This window comes from Anolis carolinensis, chromosome 4, assembly GCF_035594765.1.
Source record: "Anolis carolinensis isolate JA03-04 chromosome 4, rAnoCar3.1.pri, whole genome shotgun sequence".
Classification (NCBI taxonomy): Eukaryota; Metazoa; Chordata; class Lepidosauria; order Squamata; family Dactyloidae; genus Anolis; species Anolis carolinensis.
Genome location: NC_085844.1, coordinates 153554283 through 153577550, shown reverse-complemented (window position 1 = coordinate 153577550; position 23268 = coordinate 153554283).

Here is a 23268-nt window from a genome sequence, read left to right as displayed (position 1 = left end):
GAATACAGTTGTAGTCCAGCATCTGGAGGACCACATAAAATGACATTTATTTATGTATTTATTTATTTCATTTGTATACCGCTTTTCTCCCCCCAGCAACGGCTCAAAGCGGTTTCCAACATTATTATGGCAAAATTAAATGCCTTACATACAAAGACCTAACACAGTAATAGTAACATACAATAAATGATTAAATCATAAAACAACAACATCCTTTAACATTAAAATGCAGAATTAAAAACATATCAACATAACATTAACATCACATAATCCAGCAATCGTGGTCCAGGCCGGGCAGATCTTGAGTTTGACACATGTGAACTAACATGAGGTGAAACCTCTCTAGTAGCCTGTTTGCCTGTGTCCCCTCAGACAGTTCACAGATAAAAACCAGGACATATGCCAAGTAATGTCACAGCGTATGCAATATAGCAAACACAGGCTAGGAAAGGCCACATCAGTTTGCTTTTCCCTGAGTATACTGGAAAGAACAAGATTTCACCACCACTACCTGTTGAGCTAAATACAAAATACACATCCGCACTTTGCACTCAGTTTGCAGCAATTGAAGCGTGCTGGAGACAGTGAATGTGGGAGGAGAGGAAAGCTGGGACATTTCAAAAGCAGATAACTAGTAGGATGGCAGAGGATTAATTGGGATAATTAGAGAATATGTATATATCTGGTATACATGTCAAAGACAGAACGCCACCAAATAAGGTTCAACACAGTTTATTAAAGTTACAGAGCCAAAAAATGCCCGTAAGAAACAAAGGGCTAGGCAAACACTTGCCTTCAATGTGAAAAGATACTAAAAACGGTTCAAAAGATAAACCGGATTAAACAGGAGTTTAATCCGGGTTAAATCAAAAATGCTTACTTCAGCCTGGCACTTTAAACAAACAAAGGTTGGTAAACAAAGATTCAATGAAACACAAATAACTGGCAGCAGATTCTTCTCTGCTACTCAAAAGCTACGATTGAGTAACTAAGTTGTTACTCCTCCGTGCAACGAGCGAACTCCGGGTCCAAACACATCAATCAGGGTAGCAGCGGTCAGCAGGGTCCCAATCCGGTCCAAGGTCGAAAGCCAGGTACAGACGTCTTTAGTTCACCAGTTCCACCGATAGCCACAGAAGGGATAGTCCGAGGTCGTAGTCAGTCAGTCAGTCCAGCGTCAATCCAGAGTAGGCAATTAATGTCCGTCAAAAAGACGACGGAGGTCCAAGCTATCAAGATTAAACACAAGTTGCACAGGAAAAGCCCACACAGTTCCTCCCGCCGTCCATGCCCAGTGTCCTTGGTAACTTACGTATTCAGCAAACGAATCACACCCGTCTTCAGGAAGTTCCCCAACAAGAGCCCAAGCGTTCGTCCAGATTACCTTGCCCAACGCAATTAGCCATTGATTCTAAACCCCATTTTATGCCAGTTCATAACTCCTCATCACTATCAGCTGCTATCCTAATTCCAGGTGCCTCATCATCATCATCCTCATCAGAGCTAAAACACCTTTGACTACGCCCCACAGCATCCCCAGCTGTGGATCCCGTTCCATCCCTCCAGCCCGTCCACGGGTCCGATCCTGCAACCCGCCAGTCGCCTCCCATGCTATCATTGCCGGTGGCACCCAAATCCTCCCTCACACGAGTCCATTCCATGTCATCCTCCTCTGAGCTAACCATCTCTTCCTCCATTCCCTCGGTAAAACCCTCAAAGGAGTCTTCGTCAGTTGGTTCTGCAAATAAGTCTCGGAGCCGTTTCCTTTCGCACTCCTCAAGAGAGTCTGACTCTCGAGGAGTCTTACGACCTCGTCTCCCAGTATCGGAGCCATAAGGCTCAACCATAACAATACATATGTTATTTTCACAACATGATTGATTTATGGAGTGTGACCCTGTAGCTCAGTCATGAAGCACATCTATATATATAAAAGGATTTTTAAAAAAATCGGCCTAGGACAAAACAACAAAACTACACATCCCAGAAACACTAAACTTGGCAACACAACCCCTCACCCATGCCTCTACATTCATACAACAAAAAGAAAAGAAAAATAAAGTCCTAATTAGAGGGAGAGAAATAATTGTTTTTATCCAATTGCTGCCAGTTAGAAGTCTAAGCTCTGCCAACTTGGTCTCCTAGCAACGTACTCAGCCCAGGGGACAGGCACAGTTAGGCCTTACTTAGGCCTCTTCCACACTGCCTATAAAATACAGATTATCTGATTTTAACTGGATTGTATGTCAGTGCAGACTCAAGGCCCTTCCACACAGCTATATTACCTATTTATAATCTTATATTATCTGCTTTGAACTGGGTTATCTTGACTCCACACTGCCAGATAATTCACCTCAGTGTGCATTTTATACAGCTGTGTAGAAGGGGCCTCATGTAATCCAGTTCTAAGCAGATAATATAAGATTATAAATATACAGTACAGTCTCACTTATCCAACATAAACAGGCCGGCAGAACGTTGGATAAGTGAATATGTTGGATAATAAGAAGGGATTCAGAAAAAGCTGATTAAACATCAAATTAGGTAATGATTATACAAATTAAGCACCAAACATACAACAAATTTGACAGAAAAAGTAGTTCAATGGTCAGTAATGCTATGTTGTAATTACTGTGTTTACAAATTTAGCACCAAAATATCACAATGAATTTAAAACATTGGCTACTAAAAGGCAGACTGCATTGGATAATCCAGAACACTGGGTAAGCGAATGTTGGATAAGTGAGATGCTACTGTAATATCAAATAATTACTGTGGTAATCCAGTCCAACCCAATTCTGCCATGGAGGACACAATCCAAGCACGCCCAACAGATGGCCAACCAGCCGAAGAAGAAGAAGAAGAAGAAGAAGAAGAAGAAGAAGAAGAAGAAGAAGAAGAAGAAGAAGAAGAAGAAGAAGAAGAAGATGATGATCATACAATCATAAGGTTAGGAGACACCCCTAAGGATCATCCAGTTCAACTTCCTTCTACCATGCAGGACGACACAAACCAAGCACTCCTGACAGATGGCCATCCAAGATCTGCACAGTAATAATACAAATCGAATCATAGAATCAGACAGTTAGGAGAGACCCCTAAAGGCTATCCATTCCAACCCAACTCTCCCATTGCACGATACAATCCAAGCATTCCCAACAGATGGCCAGCCAGCCTCTCAAGAAGAAGAAGAAGAAGAAGAAGAAGAAGAAGAAGAAGAAGAAGAAGAAGAAGAAGAGGAGGAGGAGGAGGAGGAGGAGGAGGAGGAGGAGGAGGAGGAGGAGGAGGAGGAGGAGGAGGAGGAGGAAGAAGAAGAAGAAGAAGAAGAAGAAGAAGAAGAAGAAGAAGAAGAAGAAGAAGAAGAAGAAGAAGATCATACAATCCTAAGGTTAGCAGATACCACTAAGGATCATCCAGTTCAACTTCCTTATATCATGAGGGAGGACACAATCCAACCACTCCTGACAAATGGCCATCCAATATCTGCACAATAATAATACACATCAAATCATAGCATCAAACAGTTAGGAGACACCCCTAAAGGCCATCCAGTCCAACCCAATTCTGCCATACAGGACACAATCCAAGCACTCCCAACAGATGGCCACCCAGCCTCTCAATACTAATAATAATAATAATAATAATAATAATAATAATAATAATAACAACAACAACAACAACAACAACAACAACAACGTCATCATACAATCCTAAGGTTTGGAGTGACCCCTAAGGATCATCCAGATTAACTTCCTTCTACCATGCAAGAGGACACAATCCAAGCATTCCTGACAGATGGCCATCCAGCCTCTACATAATAATGATTATGAAGATGATGATGATGATGATGATGATGATGATGATGACGATGATAGAAGCATAGAATCCAAGAGTTTGGAGAGACCCCTAAGGGCCATCCAGCCCAACCCTTTCTACTATGTAGCAGGACACAATCCAAGCATTCACAACACATGGACAACGTATAAATACTATACAATACTACACAGGGACATAGACCCCCCTCTACCCTCACCACTTTCACAGTACACAAACAACCAAATGCATACTAAACATAAAGACAATCATACAACAGACCACTACCTCAACAAGTTCTCACCAACACCACCAGACAACACCACAGCAACGCGTGGCCGGGCACAGCTAGTGCTTTATATAATGAAAGTCTCAGTATCTTCCGTTAAAGCAGTGGTTCTCAACCTGTGGGTCCCCCACAGGTTTTGGCCTACAACTTCCAGAAATCCCAGTTTACCAGCTTTTGGGATTTCTGGGAGCTGAAGGCCAAAACATCTGGGGATCCACAGGTTAATGGATTAAATATCTTTCTTTGCCCAGAACCCTGGGACAGTGCTTGAAAAAAATTACATTTTGGAGTACAACACTCAGAGTTCCTTGGCCAACCTTGCTAAGCTGATCGAAGGAGCTTTCTATGTTTCTATATAGCAGGACATGTACAATGTTTTCAGCTTTCAGGGCTGCCTTCGTGTTACACCCACATACATATACATTCCTCTTTGCTACATACATACATAAGCACGTGGCCTTTCTCCCTTTCTACTAATACTGCTGTTTATCCTTCATGACAAGCAATCAAGAAAGGGCAGTCTCAGCCACAGGGTTGCAGGAGACTGGGAGGAGCTCTTCTTGTTCTTATTCTCAGCAATCCTAACCCAACTACAAGCAGTGCCTAGGATATAGTTATAGGAGTGGGAAAATGTGGGAACCATCCCTCCATATGAATTCATTTTTTCTCCCCTTCACCAGGTAGGAGTAATTGGTATTTCACTCACCGCAATGCTGGAAATTTGGGATACAAAGGCCATTGGGTCACACACCCAATATAGGTTTGCCTCGCCTTAGAATTGCCATAAGTCAGAAACAACTTGAAGGCCCATCACCACCACCACATTCAGCAGCTGGTCAATGAAGATGAGAGTGTACACGGAGTAACAAGGGAGGGTCTGTGGATCCCTGATGAAAAGGGAGGGATCTCTGCTAAATAGTATTGTTATAAAATCTCCCAACTGAAATCTCACCTTACCAACTTTAGGAGACTCACTAGTCTATCAAACCCAGTCTTTCCATCTGTTTTTTTTTTTTAGATTCAAAATCCTGCCCTCCATTTCAGATCTGTTTCAAAGATAGAAGGAGTTGTATAAAAAGTTTGATGATTTTATTTATTTATTTATTTATTTATTTCCATCATTTCTATTCCGCCCTTCTCAACCGAAGGGACTCAGGGCGGCTAACAATCCAGCAGAATTCAATGCCAATATACAATACAAAGGATTAAAACATGGGCAATTAAAACAGTTAAACAGATTAGCAATATACAATAAATAAATTTAAAACAATACAATGCAAATTTCTTAAACCATTCATCCACAAAACCTTGTACGTGAACCTTAATCCAGACCGCGTCAAAACTAACAGAACTCATTCATTAAATGCTTGCTCATAAAGCCAGATCTTCACTTTTTTCTTAAAACTCAAAAGGGATGGAGCCTGCCAGATATCACTAGTGAGGGAATTCCACAGCTGAGGAGCCACCACTGAGAAGGCTCTGTCTCTCGTCCCCACCAGCCACACTTGTGAGGCAGGTGGGACCAAGAGCAGGGCCTCCCCAGATGCTCTTAAGGTTCTCATAGGCTTATAGGAGGAGATACGTTTGGACAGGTAAGTTGGACCGGAACCGTTTAGGGCTTTGTAGGCCAAGACCAGCACTTTGAATTGGGCTCGGTAGCATATTGGCAGCCAGTAGAGCTGACGCAACAGAGGAGTGGTATGCTTCCTGTATGCCGCTCCGGTTATAAGCCTGGCTGCCGCCCGTTGTACTAATTGAAGCTTCTGGGCCATCTTCAAAGGCAGCCCCACATAGAGTGCATTGCAGTAATCCAAGTGGGATGTAACCAGAGCGTGGACCACTGTGGTTTTAAACACAATCACTGGCATTTATGTTTAATCCAACTGCACCTGTTTGCTCATTGCTTCTGGAATGCTTCCAAGTAGCCTTCCAAGAAACACTTGCACCTTAGGATGTTTCTAGGTGAGATAGCTTAGGGCTGGACAATCAGCAGAGAATAGATTGAATGGTTCCTTTTTGAGGCCAATGGACCAAGAATGGATGGTCAGCTTCTATATGTTGAATCGGGAAAGTGAGCATATTGTCCTTCAGCTCAGCTAGCCAGAAATCTTGGGTTGGTTTTGCCTTTGATCTCTCTCCTTCTTCACACACACAAAGAAATAATAATAATAATAATAATAATAATAATAATAATAATAATAATAATAATAATAATAGGGTGCCGTGCCAAAAGATCTCAGCCAGCATTTGGAAACAATAGACATTGACAAAATTACGATCTGCCAACTGCAAAAGGCAGGGATCTGCGCACATCATCCGAAAATACATCACACAGTCCTAGACAGTTGGGAAGTGTTCGACTTGTGATTTTGTGATACAAAATCCAGCATATCTATTTTGTTTGCTGTGTCATAAAATAATAATAATAATAATAATAATAATAATAATAATAATAATAATAATAATAATAATCTTTATTTATATTCTGCCCTGTCTCCCCAAGGGGCAATTTACAACAAATATCAGCAAACATTGAATGCCGTTACAATAACATCCTAAGTGATGCTGCTGGAGACACAGTGGAGCTATGTTTTCCTGCCTGCCCCCTTTTCACTCTTCATACACACCCATGCCTTTTTCGCTCTCACCCAGAGTCCATCTTCTGCTTACTCCATGAATATCTCATAGAATCTGAAGTTTTCAATGCCAAACCCAACAGAAAAGTGTGTGTGTATGTCCCCCTTTCCCCTTCTATTCTTGTGGAAAAGTGTGGCTACCAAGTCTCACCCCACCTTTTGAAATGCAAGAGTATTGCTTTTCCATGGAATGGAAAGAAATATTGCTGTCTTGTGAAGATAATGCATATCTTCCCTCTCGAGGCTGGGGAAGGCTATGAAGAAGAAAACAACAACAACAACAACAAACCATCCCAATATCTCCCAAGGCAATGGGCCCTCCCTGCCATGACTCACTTGTAGGCTATCAAAGAGAAAGAAGAGTATTGGCCTGCTAAAACTATGCTACGTCGCCACCGCCCCCCCCTCCCCATTATGACACACGCCAGGCCTGCCATGGTCCCCAATGAAACACACATGACATTCCAGGGAGCGGATGAGAGCAGCAAGGCAGAGGAGGCCAGAGAGGGTCCCAACCCCCTTAAACAAACATCTGCATCCTCTCTTGGATGGTCTGTCAGCAGATGGGGCAGACAGCCAAGGCGGCACAACCCGTGTCCACACTAGAAGATCAAATTGATTTGGTTGTCAATGTAGATGGGGCAAATGATGCGCTCCTACATTTGCTGGTAACAGTTCTGGAGGTCCTCCATCAGCTGCTTCTGCTGGTAGGTGGTCTCGGAACCAGGACTGCACTCCATCTCTGAGCTGTCTTGTTTTAACGTCTTGGTAATGTTCACCTGGCATTTGATGCATTTCTTCATCCGTCTGGAGCACTTTTTGTTAACCTGTACACAGATTATTCTTTTATTGAGGTGGCAGTCCTGGAATGGGTACTGATACCTGAGAAGCTGAGGCTGTATCCATGTAGAAGCTGGATTTCACCATGTGGTCCCTTACATAGGAGACTGATTAGAGAAAATACGCAGCCATCTTCCAGGCATAAAGCAGCTATTGGAATTCCAGCAGTTCAGTGAAATAGGTATAAAGGGGGCCAAAAATATTGCAATGCAGAAGGGAAGTGATGGACTGTTTAATCTCCCTTTTCCAACTGGTGTTTCTCTGGCAACATTTAGTAAAAGCTGATATATCAATATAGATATATTGTGATGGAGCTCAAAGTTTCCCTCATTCTTTGCTTTATTGTTTGCTGCTTGAAGAGTTAGCTCGGAGTGTTTTACGTTTTTCCAATTGTTAGTCACCCATGCATACATTCACTTATTACATTTATACAGTCTCTTTTCTCCAATAATACAGTAATACTTTTTTTAAAAAATGTGATGGATAGAAAATGCAGGTTAGAAACTGTGCATCTTATAAGGCTCATCTCTTCCCCAACCCAAGGAGAAATCACAGTATTCTTTGCCAACAGTTATTTGTTATTTACTGAATGTATACCATGCCTGATGACCCGAGGGTTGTTTACATCAGTACAACATCCAAACCATGCAAGATATATATAATTATTTTTAAAGCCAACAGAAACCAGAAAATAATCTGACAAAACATCTTAGAGATCCAGGCAAGTCTGCAAAGTCATATTTAAAATGAAAGCTTTTTCCTGGCTTCCACAGTGCCCATCTAGGAAAGCCATCTAGGGAGCACATTTCTCAAAACAGTCAAAAAATGTTTCATGTCACTGTCTTCCTTGTATGTGTCTGGCCAGGTTTCCAGCGCTTGGTATCAAGAGTTTAGCAATGTTGATAACATTAATAATTTGATATTTTTTAAAAAATAATTATGCCTTTGTAATCCCATGTGTATTAGTCATATGTAGATGGTGCATGCATATACATAAAGTAGTGGTTCCCAACCTGTGGGCTCCCAGGTGTTTTGGCCTACAACTCCCAGAAAACCCACCCAGTTTACCAGATGTTGGGATTTCTGGGAGCTGAACGTCAAAACATCTGGGGACTCACAGGTTGAGAACCACTGATATAAAGGGATGTGGTCATACTTCCCTTTCTTCTACACTGTCTTTGCACTTCCATGCCCACTTCTCCCTCTTCACTTTTTGTGTGCTAAGCAAAGGTTTGAAAGGGATGCAAAAATTGTGGTGGATCCATTCCTTGATCACGATCAAGTTTGTTAGAATGTTCTGGCCTAAGTGTAGATGATCCACCCCAGGGTTTTCTATTAGGTGTCTAGGAAAACTAGAAAAGGTAGATTGTGGCTTTGGACAGGGAAGCAATTACAAAACACTTTTTAAGCATCTTGTGAGCCTGGGTTATTACTTCAAATAACTTCAGGATTCAAATGCTAGAGAGGAGTTGGGACTGGTGGGTCATAGGCTGAGCCAGAGGACCACTCTGGACTGCCCTGCGGGAAGCTCCCACACACACTCAGGAATGAGTTAGTTGTTCTTCTAAGAGTTGGTTTTCCATTTCCTTGTGTCTCATAAAGTACAGACTGTACAGTACTCCCACCACCATCACCAAGGTCATTTAGATGAACATTACTACAAAATTATGATCCTCATGGGATGCATTCCTGTATCGACTGTGGAAATATGAAACTATGGATAATAGCAAACCCTGTTGAAATGAAGCACTTCCAGCAGGAGCATACCATAGAATCAAGCTGGAAAACCTATAAAATGCCTAGAGAGAACACCTATCTTGCATTGTTAGATCCTTCAGCTAAATTCTACTTCCAGTGGAATCATGTCATAGAAACACACTGGAGGGCCCAGCAAATGCCTACAGAAAACTTTTTTTTCAGATATGAGTAAGTGAAACCAGATATAGTGTTTGTCCTATCCTATGATTCCTGCCATTGCTGTGTATTGTAGATTACTACAGTTTATAGTTTGGGAAAGCACAGGGGAGCTTCTGGTGCAAAATTCTAAATGTCCCTCCCTAAACTCAAAATGGTAGGATCCTATCGGATCCAGCAATGGCAAAGTGGAATCGCATATCATTGTGCAGTGTGAAAGGGATCCTAAGTTGGGCAAGTTTGCCTTCTTTCATTAGTTTCTTTGTATTTTGGTTTTTTGGCGTATTTCTGGAATTATCTGGGGTGCTAATTCAGAAAATTGCATTGGATAGACTGCATCAGCTCTAGTTTTTTAGATATGGTTATCATGGTTTTTTAATGGGCAAGCAAATGAAGGCTTGTATATAGCATATGTTCTGTATCTCAAAAACTAGAGCTGTTAGGGGAAAACTGATGGCATTTTTGGAATCAGCAGATAAAATATACCATGTTACAGGTCTAACCTTTGAGGCACCAAAAGAGACATTGGCCACATAATTATTGTTTAATTAATCTAATAAATGTGAGAGCTGGACCAGAAGGAAGGCTGAGTGAAGGAAGATAGACGCTTTTGAACTGTGGTGTTGGAGGAAAATTCTGAGAGTGCCTTGGACCACAAGAAGATCAAACCACTCCATAATCCAGGAAATAATGCCCAACTGCTCACTGGAGGGAAGGATATTAGAGGCAAAGATGAAGTACTTTGGCCACATAATGAGAAGACAGGAAAGCTTGGAGAAGATAATGATGCTGGAGGAAATGGAAGGCAAAAGGAAGAGGGGCCGACCAAGGGCAAGATGGATGGATGTTATCCTTGAAGTGACTAGCTTGGCCTTGAAGAAGTTGGGAGGGCACAGCCAATAGGGAGTTCTGGTGTGAGCAGGTGGTCCATGAAGTCACGAAGAGTTGGAAGTGACTGAATGAAAAACAACAACCATAAATTTTAGTTTTTAAACACTACAAGGTGACTCATATGATCTGGCTTCCAGTCCAGTTGCAAAAAATCTGCAGGATTTAACTAGAAGGAGGAATGTCAGCACATTTCCTAGTTCTGCATGCATTTGGAATAAAGAAGTGATGTTCAAAAAATACAGTACTGCAGCTTCATCCTCTCTTAATTGGACTGAATTATCTATTTCTGAAGCAGCTTTTGTCAATCTAGTCCAGTGGTTCCCAACTTTGGGCCTCAAGGTGTTTTGGACTTCAACTCCCAGAAATCCCAGCCAGTTTACCAGCTGTTAGAAACTGTGGGAGCTGAAGTCCAAAACACCTGGAAGCCCAAAGGTTGGGAACCACTGATCTAATCCCTCTGTCTAACATCATTACACTACAATTCCAACTATCCTCTGCCAGCATGGCCAGTTACCAAAAGTTATAATGGAGTTATAGTCCATGGACCTCTAGGGTTTCTGGAAAGGCTGCTGTAAGGTTAGGTTAGAGTTTGATTCTATGCACAATTAGCTACGAGTATGTCACAATCAAATCAGTGGCTTAGTTCTACAGAAACACACATACGATTGTATGTATTGTTGCTGCTGCGTGCCTTCAGTCTTTTCTGATTTAAGGCAGCCCTAAGGAGAACCCATCACAGGGGTTTCTTGTGGCACCAGGAGATGCAAAGCCAACCTTAAGAAACGGGGCTACAAAGTGGAGTCCACGGCATGGGAGTGTGGAGAAGAGCAAACCACTGAGCTCTGCTACATGCACAATGGAGGACCTTCTTACAGCCACACCAGAGGCACACCAAGTGGCCAACTACTGGTCAAAGGACATTTAGTATAATGCCAAGTTTTAAATGTTGTTTGTGTTTTCAAATACATTACAAATGTTCCCTCAGTTCGCTTCTGACACGATAAATAAAAAAAAATCTGGCATAATTAATTCAGAAGTTATATGCCTTTGCCTTCCTCTGAGGCTGAGAGAGGCTCCAGTTACACTGCTATATAATCCAGTTTCTAAATCCAGATTATCTGCTTTGAACTGGATTATAGGACAGTGTAGATTCATATAATCCAGTTCAAAGCAGTTAATCTGGATTCAGAAACTGGATTATATGACAGTGTAGATCTGTCTGACATGCCCAAGGTCACCCATTGGGTTTCTATGACCAAGCAAGGATTTGAACTCTGGATTTCAGAGTCATAACCCAACTCTCAGAGCACTATACTATGCTGACTACAGAATTGGATAACAAAATACATTTTTTTCCTGACATCCCGCATGAGATCAGGTTACACTATTGTTGTTTTTCACATTTTTTGAATACTTTTGTTGCTTTCAGCGTGAGTGCGAAATGGGTAGCAATTAACTGCAAACAAAGAATGGTCTTCATTGGATCTGAGAATTGTCGGGAGGGGGAGTTTAAGCTCTTGAAATGCTTAGTTGTTTAATGATGTTGTAAGCTGACAGTAGAATTGTAAAAAATAAACGGCCAGCATATTGCATAATAACATTGTGTAGTTATTTCTAAATTAGAATGACATCATTCATTCTGCAAAGACCAGGGATATATATTAACATGTGTCCCATATAACTCCATTTTGTTCCAGAGGTTTATAACTCAGCAATACAAATTAGCTCGAGGCAGTAATGTGGCAAGTGAGGGCTCAGCCCGCGACTTAATTATTTTGATTAATTTGGGAGGAAAATAATAGTCCAATAATTTTTTAATGATATACGGAGAACTGAAAGGAAGTCACAATGTATTCCTCTGCTTATATAACAGAGCTATATTAAACAAAGAAGCGTTTGGCTCAAAATGCCCTACCAAGTTGACCCAAATATATTGTCTTCACTGAAAAGGTTCTCATACAACTCCTCCCGTTGAACTGAGGGAGCGTGCACTCACCACACTTGAAAGGTTGCAACCATGGTAACTGGTTCATGGGAGGGGTTCTCCAGTTTAACATATAGACCTCAGGACCAACATAGCTAATTCCCTAGTTAGATCTTACAGTTATATTCCCAGAGAAATTAGCCAAGAAAATCTTTGCCTCTCCTCCATGTATTCTTTACAACCAGAGGCGGTTCAACCACCAGGCCAACTAGGCATTTGCCTGTGGCGCCATCTTGTTGGGGGCGCCATTAAGGCAATTCCTTTCTCCTGCACTCTGCCTCTGCAAGGTATTGAACTGCTTTTTCTGTGGATTTGTTGTAAAACATGATGTTTTAGTGCTTAATTTGTAAAATCTTAATGTAATTTGATGTTTAATAGGCGTTTCCTTAATCCCTCCTTATTATCAAAAATTTTCGCTTATCCAACACTTTTATTTTTCAATGATTGTTTTGGGGGGGGGGCACCAAAATTCTGTTCGCCTACACTTGAAAAATACCTAGGGCCGGCTCTGTTTACAACATTCATAAACCTTATCACGGTTGGATTGATTTCTGGGACCTGAAATCCACAACATGTTGGAAATCATATCAGGACCCACCACTTCCCTAGGCTTAAGTTCAAATATGGAAAAAGTAATACTGTTACTAACAGAACAAGATAACATTTATCATGTAAATAACATCCATATACCAGAAGAGCAAAAATGCTCTCCACCGTTGAACTGTAGCAATAATTTTCTAGCGGGCCTTCCCGGAATTAGGTTTTGACCGCTCAAGCAACCCACTGGATACTCTGAAGACACTTGGGGAGTCTTAAACACCAACAATATTCACAATGAGTGCATGATCTCACATTAAGGCGATCTGACATGCAAATATACTGCCTGACCTCACTTCCCAACCACCAACAAGGCAGACCTTAATATCATCCAATTCTACACCCAACACTCAATGTCCAGGTGCAGTCATGACCAAATGACCTTTCTCCATTGGAAATCAGCAAAAGCAACTCCTCCCAAAATGTGTGATGCGTGGCAAGAGCACAATGCTGAATTTTGTTTAACTGAAAGATTTAACTGAATCAGTGCAATCCTATCTCACCAAGATGGCAGAGGGTCAACTGAGTTCACACTAGGCCAGCTGAAGCTTTGTTGAACTGGAAGTCTTTGCAGCCCAGAGAGATTAAAAATTACGTAGGACTTCAATTACTCTGTGAGAGCCAGAGAGATGTAATCATTTCCCTGTTATCCCATCTCATCATACTTTCAGCTCTCAGCAGCACTTTGCTTTGCCACTGGGCATCAGGAAGCTACCGCCGTATGCCCCATTTTGCCAGGCTTCTCCAGCAGCTCTTCACAAAGGGAGAAGCTGTTAATGTGGGATTTGTGTATTGATAGTGTTTAAATGCAATTTGTGTCATGCTTGTATTGCAGCTGATTGCATCATCCAGATTGTACCATAATGTAGAAAGAGTTAATTGCCAAGAAGCTATGATGACCTTGATGTGTGGCTGGAACTAGGGAGTATCCAGACACAAGTGTTTGTGCATAACGATTGCATCAGTTCAGTTGAGTTCTGTCTGCCTAGAGTTCAAGTCAAGTTCTGTTGGAGAACAGAGCAGTCCTGTGTTCGTCTGTCATCTGCAAGTCTGTTTGTGTTGATTATTGCTGCATACAGTAAAACTTTGTAAATAGTTTTACCAACGTCTCTGAGTGTCTCTTCGTTTCTGCGTTCCACTGCTTCCATCCAACTACTGCTGCAATGCAAATACTCTGACAGAAGCATGGTGCACACATGGAGCATGCAGCTTCCCCATTGAAGGAATGGCAACCTGAGAAGCCTCCAGCTGGAATGTTCTGAGGTAGTAAGAATCAGGAAAAACCTACATTTTTGTAAGACACGAATGGAGAAGGGAAGGGAAGAGGGGCCAATGCTTCCTGTCATAGTAGGATGAAATGAGCAATAAGTTATTTTCCCAATGTTAGTAGATATCAACTGCCATCAATCCTATCCAGCATAGTTAATGATAAGGAATTGTAGAAAATGCCACAAGCTGTTGACCTCTACAATAAGATGAAACTGAACTAGATATTCCAATGGTCTGACATAAGTCACCCTTACATGCTCAACTGCAATCTAAGCTTTCCTGAAAATTTATCTTTGCACTAGAAAAAAATGCCGCTGATTCTTCACTCCACTCTTCTAACCCAAGCTCCCATCAAAATGTAATTAAATTACTTAGGCAGTTTCTATTTTACCCAAAGGCCTAAACTGTGAGCCTATTAATAATGTTATACATGCAGAAAAATTGCCAGAGTCATTCTTTTTGAGAGTAACACTTTCTATCTCCTTTGATTTCATGGCTCTTTATTTGTGCAAGAATAAGTGATATCGTTTGGAATGAGAGATGTTTGAGAGCCATGGTGACAGCCTTGAATAATGCCTTCCTGAGAAGAGTAATACTCAGAATGAGCAATAAAGTTATCACTTATTGGGAAGGAGTGGAAGCACTTACAAACTTGGCTAACTTGAGAAATTTGGAAAGGAAAATATGAACGGCATGTCTTATGAAATGTGTGCCAGATTCTCCGTTGTTTTTTGCAAATAAGAGCCAGGATGAACATGGAATCTTTCTAACAACATGCTCCCTTTTTATATTATTATAATTATTATTACTATTATTACAATTATTATTACTATTATTATTACAATTATTATCTTTTTTTATATTCCACCTTTCTGTCTATGGGGACTCAAAGCAGCTAACCTCTATCCACACTAAACATTTTAAGAAGAGCAATACAAAAGTTGGAAAACAATTAAATAATAACAGTGTAGTGATTAATTTAATTTAAACATAATTAAAATACTGCAAATACACTAAAATGCCCTTTAAAACTCATATCTGCCCCCAGCCCCATCCACTGTTCCCAGAGCCTCCCCTTCCCCTTCCCCAAAAGCCTGTTAGCAGAGGAAGGTCTTTCTTCTCCTTAAAGAAATAAAGTATAGTGGTCTAAAATGTAAGCCTGAATTTCATGTTGGTATTGTTGTTGTTGCTGCTGCTGCTGCTAGATTAGTTTTGTATGAACTGTGTAGCATTTGGAACATCTGCAACAAAGTCTGTACTGCTGTCCACAGGGTCCCTCTGAGTCCATTGCCCAACTGAAATGAAATTACTGCTGGTCTCCCAATGTAGGTCTGAATATGGAAGCACAAGCTTCAATGTGGAAGCATACCCAGTATTTAATCATAAGCTTCATATGATGTGATTTCCCATTTTAAGCCATTTTTTTAGGGCGGAAATGTGGAAGGCACAACATGCCTTCACCCCTCCCCCAAGAGAATTAGAATAAAACTTCTGGGCACTTCAGTTTTGAAAGGAAAGTGATAATACAGCTTTGAGGAAATTTAAATCAAATCTTTAGTGTAGGACAGAGAATTGAATGTATTTTCCCTGTGTGCCTGGAATGGATGAGAGCATGTTCAAGCCTCAGTGATTTTTTTCCAGGACCGGAAATATGTCCATTCCTCAAGGCTCTCTGAGTCTTTTGTGGGGTGGCATAGTCCATACTACACAAATCCAGAAAACATTTCTCCTTGTAGTGGTGGGACCCTCCAATCTGACAACTCTTCTGATCCACCATGAAGGTCTTCACATATCTCATGGAAGAGTCAACCATTCAGCAGCCATCCATCAAGGGAGAAGGAGAAACAAAAAGTGCATAAAAACCCAACTATGCAAACTTTGAACACAGGTTATCAGTCTGAGAAGGAGATTAGCCAAAATGTCTGAGAAAACATTTCTTTGAAAGTATGTAAATCTTTCTCCTTTCTGCAAAAACTAGCAACAGCAGTCACAACAAAGTGGTGGTCAGAGTCTACTAACTGAATGGCTGGCTAGTGACTACAGAATGTGTGCCACTACTTCAAATATACCTGTCCAGAAGTTTGGAAATTGTGTTTGAAGTGCTCTGAACAACACAAGTGGTTGCTAAACCACTTGAATCAAAAGCTGCTTAGGGAACATAGCCAAAGCTTGTCTGAAACAGATATGGGCACTGTGTCCAGCTAGTGAAACTGTATTAGTTCTTTCACACCCTGCTGTCTTCTTATCACCCAGTTGCCAAGTTATGTAGTGTAATCATAGGCAACTTATCACTTTAATTGCTAGGAAACTGGCGCTTTTGTGTGGGTGATCATTCCAACTGCTTGCATTCGCAGCAGTTTCATATTGTGCAAGCGAGCCTTGCTGTGGTGTCTGCTCCCATAGATACTGGGATTCTATCATATAATTCATGACACCACTACTAAGATTTTGGTTTGTGCTGTATTATTTAAAGTACTTGAACATTGGGAAGAGCAGAAGGCAGTAGCCACAGATAAAAAAGAATGCAGAAAGTCTCTATTCTGGAGATTGCAGGAGTTTCAACAACAGAGGATTGCTCTTTGACATTACTCTCTCACCTGATTTAGCCAGAAGATTGTCAACTCCTTCACTGATCCCACAGAGCCAATCAGATGCCCATGCACAAGCCAACTCTGTGATAGGTGGCGGTTCCCACATAATGCATCTGCTTGTACCTTGAAGAAGTTATCCAGGGTGCTGAGCCTTGATAGTCCCTTTGAAGATTGGACTAAATGCTAGAATGACAACCACATTGACTCCAGAGCCACCAGCTGTCACTTTTCTCTAGGTCCTCTAGTGCAGTTCTTCTCGCGGTTAACCACAGAGTCATGCTAGAGGATCTAGAGATTCCATGAGAACACCTAGGATTTCTTTTACCTGAGAGAATACCTCCCTGGGAGTCTCTAGGTCCTTCACTGCGATTCTATGGTCAGTTTCCAGTGGAAGTTGATCATGAAAATGCACTGGAGATGTTCTCTCAGGTCAAAAAATTGCAATTTTTAATTCAAGATTTTTCACTTTCATGGAGGTCCTGCACCCTTAACCCCAGAAAATGTGGAGGACTGATTATATACGTATATTCATTACATTGGAAGTATAACAACATTTATCACTGAAGAATGCCTCCTGACCCCTCTTAAAGATTTTGTTTCACATCTTCTCTTTCCCATCTATGCCCTTTAAACTCTTCCATAGAATAGGGCTAGATTAGAATAGCATTTTGAGTAACATTTCTATCTTAGAATGGAGTTCCTATAATAAAGTATTTCATTTGTTTCTCCAAGCCATTGGTGTCCACACTCCATAATCAGGATCTCTGACTGCTGCACACATTCTTTATCACGTAAGAGACTTTAGGAAAGATCAGTGACATGTGCAAAACATCTTAATATACTTTTTGCTCATAAAACATAGTGGCAGTGTTGTATATGTAGATACAGTAGTGTGCACACAAATTTGAAAAGATCTGTGACACATTGATTGGATTCCAGCAAAGGAATCTATCCTGCTGCTACTTATCCAAGTCTACCGATTGCTAACTTCACAAGTATGTGTGTGTGTATGTTTTCAGAGTATTGATTTATTGTCACTCAACCAACCAAGGCTCTGGAGGAAATTCACAATTAAAAGAAACACTGTAAAATATTAAATATGCAAATAACTAAAAACCAATTAACATGGTTGAAACACTTCTCTAATTGTAAACCCAGGAAGCACTCTAAAGATAGAGCAGATACCACTAACTGCAAGAGCCAAAGGCCACACAAAACAGCAGTCTCTTCACGATCTGCCAGAAATGCAGAGGGATATAGCCAATCTTCTCTCTCTTGGGACAGAATTGCAGAGAGGTGCTGCCACAAATAATGCCTTGCCATGTGCACCCACCAACCTTCTTGTGGTGGTGAGTTACATAACAGAGCGTCTGCTTATGTCCTTAAAGTTGGATCAGGCTCATATGGGAGAAGGCAATCATTCTTCTGTACTCATAAACCATTCTGACAACTTCTCCTCTGAATTTAATGGAAGCAAAGACTGCAATTTCAAGCATATTTCAGGAATTGATTGACAGGAGGCCTGGCGATATAGGTAGTTGCCATGTGGTCTGCTCAAAAGATGCCCTTGGCTGCAAAAGCGATTGTCCATGCAATGAGCTGTCAGAGGTGGGCCTGTTGTCAGTAACACAAGATCAGAGATCCACAGAAAGTAACCTCTTTAATTAATGCATGGAATGATTGTTGCTGCCAAAAACAACCTTTAAAAAGGCTTAGTGAACAAGGTAGCTATTTACTAGAGATGTGCGTGAAATTTTTCCTTTGTTTCCTTCGTGCTATTGTTTTGTTTTGACCGTTCATCTACACAAAATGATGACATTTTCGTAGGAAATGAGAGGCAACATGAAATTGAAAGCTGCACAGTCATCGTGCTTGCTTTCGTTTCATTTCTGAGTATTTGCCACCCAGCTGAGTATTTGCCTGAGTATTTGCCACCCAGCTTTGCTTCCTGCTCAGCCCTGGCCTTACCCACGAGGAGACCTGCAGCCACACCCTCATTCCATCCAGCTGACCCAGCAGCCTCCAAGAAGAGGACATAAAAGGTCTGACCTAGAGGCCTGGGAAAGCTGTTGGGCCCTGCTGCAGGAGAGACCCTGGGGCCTGAGTATTTGCCACCCAGCTTTGCTGCCTTGCTAGGCCTGGGCTTACCTTTTACACTAGCACTTTATATTGCCTTACCCCATGGTAATAACGCATAAGATCACTTTTACTAGCAGGCTTATATTTGGCCTGTGGGGGGAGGGGGGAAGTGATTGGGAAACTATGGTTTTAATCTGTTTTATAATTTGAAATGTTATATTTATTATTTGTATGTATAATGCGGCATTGAATTTTGCCATAGTCTGTAAGCTGCTCCGAGTCCCCTTCGGGGTGAGAAGAGCGGGGTATAAATATAGCAAATAAATGAATGAATAAATGATTACCGCATAACAATAAGCAGGTACTAACAGAGGGCTTACAGCTGATGTGTACCAATGGGTGTTAATATTATATCTGGGAATGTGGCCTCAACCTGGCAGAGGGAAATGCCTCCCGGTTAGATTTGATCCGTGGAAAGGGGGGGGGGGGTTAAGGTAGTAATATTTATATATATTATACAATATAGATATTGAGGAGGATCTGGGAATCTGATTCCAGCCTTGCAGAGGGAGATTTGATCTGTGGAAGGGGGGAGGTTAATGTCATAATAATATTAATAACAATAGTACTCTGGAGAAGATCCAAACATTTCAAAAGTTGGTGGGCAAAAAAGGATCGACATGCCCTCTGCGTATAGTGATTTTCATATCTCTAGCCCTAAAATCGGGGGGGGGGGGGGGGATGAGCCTTGGATTGCCGCCAATGGCATTAAAACTTCATGTTTTTTCATTAACCAGACAAAAATTCATGTCATATAGACGGCCCATTTTCATTAGCGGGACATGAATACAAAAATGAATGACATGAATGAAGCTACACAAAACAAACAGCAATTCCACATGAATGCACAACTCTACTATTTACACAGTCGCAACATTCTTTTCCTAAAGAAGGTGGTGCTACTGAGCATCAGAGATTTCATTTCATTTTGAACCAGCATCTCTTCCTTTATGGGGGGGAAACCTGCTGATTTTACAGTGCAGTAACACCTTCTCAAGATTCAGACGCAAGACACCCTCAAGTAGTTAAAAGAAGCAACAATTGTTTCCTTTCCTATAAAATGAACCTTTCCTGTGGATTACCTGCATTAACAGCTCCACACAGAATTGAGAAATATCGAGAACAAGCCCATACTTCGCTTTAAAAAATGTTTCAACCATTACAAAGTGCAGGTTTCTTGAATAAATTTATCTGTTCACTTTCGTTGAGTCATTAATTCCAGGTGGTATCTCCAATGTAGCTTCCTCAAAGGTAAGAATATTAGACATGTTCACTTATGATCTCTACTTTGTAAGAAGAGAATGAATAAAAAATGAAGTTCTGAGCCATGAAATATTCCAGGCTAACCAGTCTCATTGCTAAAACAGTTTAGAAAGCTTTTGTCAGTGCAAAGGTTTATTTGACTACAAACTGTCTGGCTCTCATATTTGTCTCTTGTAAGTGGACTGAGCAATAGCTTTTGCCTTCTTTTTAATTCTGCTGTTGTTGTTAATAATAATAATAATAATAATAATAATAATAATAATAATAATAATAATAATAATAATCCCCCCCCCGCAGGTGCCACCTTGACGTGGTGGGGGGGCTTAGCCATTCCGAGGATGCTGAGGGCTGTGCTGGCAGTAGTGTAACTACCGGCAGGTCCAACCAAGCCAGAGAGGCCTCAGCGGAGGAATGCAACCAAGTGCACCTAACCCATTAGCATATGGAGAATCAAACCAAAACGAAGTCTATACTGGCTCGGTCGTCGCCCAGGATAAAAAGGACCGCGGTGGATGCTGCTGATTCTGGACATCCATCGACAAGTGGGCTACGGAATCATCAAAACCCAAATGAACAGTCACAGAAGCGGCAGAAATATACAATGCCAGAAAACCGCACAGTCATAAAATGCTATTACAACTCTGAACCTGAAAAGCGCGGCTACCAAAAAAGGATGCATCAGCTATGGAAACAAGAGTACCCTGACTCACAGATAACAGAACCCCGACTGGCTGACCAACGAAGATTCATAATCAGAAACAAAGTGTTCAGTGAAGTTGAACTCGAAGAAATCCAGAAAATCTGCAAAGCAAATTACCATCAGACCACAGCACAGACAGCAGCAGAGACTCCAGCAACACTTGGAATGGTGGAACAGATTGAACCAGAAGAAAGTGTGGAGCTTTTGCAAGAATTTGATGAACCAGCACTTGAAACACCTGTTGAACCACCAGGAACCTTGACAGCAAGACAACAAGAGCTCAAGGATAAGATCATGGCTCATGCTGCAGCAAATGCAATAAGACAGCGGCTCCCAACTCTAAAAACAGTGCCCAAGAGACACCTGGCGCCTCTCATGAAAGATGTGAATGCAGCACTCTCCACTGTCCAAATAACATCAATTGAACAAACAAACCAGTTTGCCTACAGTGCAGCAGTGATAGTAACAGAAGAGCTTGGGCTCCTACAACCAAGGCAGCCCCAAAGAAAATCGACTGGAAAACCAAAGTGGAAGGTCAGGCTAGAGTTGAAAATCAAAAAGCTTAGATCAGATGCAAGTAACCTGAAAAATATGAAAGAGAAGAAACTGAAGAATGACAAAATCAAGCAATACCTGATCCGAAAGTACTGGCTGAACACCAGAAAAATTGAAGAAGCTTTGGAAATCGTGAAAGAACAAATTACAGCAACAGCCAGAAAAATTGAAAGATATGAAGCCAGAATCATCCAGTACAGACAAAATCAACTGTTTCAATCAGACCAAAGACAGTTCTACCAGAGTCTGAACCAAACAACAGACACAGTAACCATAAAGCCAGAGAAAACTGCAACAACGAAGTTCTGGAAAGAGCTTTGGGAAAACAATAAGAACTACAACAAAAACGCTGGGTGGATAAAGGAGTTTGAAGGAAAATTCTCACAGAACAAAATGGAACAGATGGAAATAACAACTGAAATGATCAGCAAACGAGTGCAAAAAGTCAAGAACTGGACATCGCCTGGTAGTGATCAACTTCATGGATTTTGGCTCAAACATCTGATTAGTTTACATGGAAAAATGGCCCAACAATTCAATGAGATGCTGCAGAAAGGAAGTATCAGTGAATGGCTAACAACTGGAAGAACTTACCTGATACAAAAGGATCCAGCAAAAGGAGCAGCACCAGGAAACTACAGGCCAATAACGTGTCTGCCCACTATGTTTAAACTACTGACTGGCATCATAGCTGACAGAATTCAAGACTATCTTGAAGAAAATAACATCTTGCCAGATGAACAGAAAGGCAACAAACGGAAAAGCAGGGGCACAAAAGACCAGTTATTGATTGACAAAATGATTCTGGAGAACTGTAAAAGCCGAAAAGCTAATCTTCACATGACGTGGATTGACTACAAAAAGGCCTTTGACTCACTCCCACACAGCTGGATCATCAAGTGCCTGGACGCCATCGGGATTAGTAAAAACGTTGGCACCTTCATTGAAAACATGATGGAGCACTGGAAAACTGAACTGTTTGTTGGAAATGAAAGCTATGGACTTGTCAACATCAGGAGAGGAATTTTCCAGGGAGACTCATTGTCCCCTCTGCTTTTCATTATTGCCATGATCCCTCTGTCAACAATCTTACAAAAACCAAATCTCGGCTACCAAACATCTAAGAATTCTCACAAAATTTCGCATCTGATGTACATGGATGACCTGAAGCTGTATGGAAAAACGAAAACTGAAATCCAGTCTCTGACTAACACTGTCCGAATTTTTAGCACTGATATCAACATGGAGTTTGGTTTGGACAAATGTTCGACAGTGGCATTGAAGAAGGGAAAAATCATTGAAAGTGAGGGCATCAATATGCCCAATGGCCAAACAATAAAGTGTCACCAGCCAGAGGCCTATAAATATCTGGGCATATTACAGCTGGACAACATCAAGCATGAACATGTGAAGACTGTGGTCAGTAAAGAATACACACAAAGGGTCAGAAAAATTCTCAAAAGCAAGCTCAATGGAGGCAACACCATCAAGGCCATAAACACCTGGGCCATGCCTGTCATAAGATATACTGCTGGCATTATAAACTGGACACAGATGGAACTGGACAATTTGGACAGAAAAACAAGAAAACTCATGACCATTCATCACTCACTGCACCCTCGCAGTGATGTTGACCGGCTGTATCTGCCTAGAAGATCAGGGGGCAGAGGACTCTTACAAGTAAAACAAGCAGTCAAAGAAGAAGAACATGCCCTGGCAGAATATGTAAAGCAAAGTGAAGAACCTGCTTTGATTGAAGTCAAAAATCAGAAACTCCTCAAAGCACA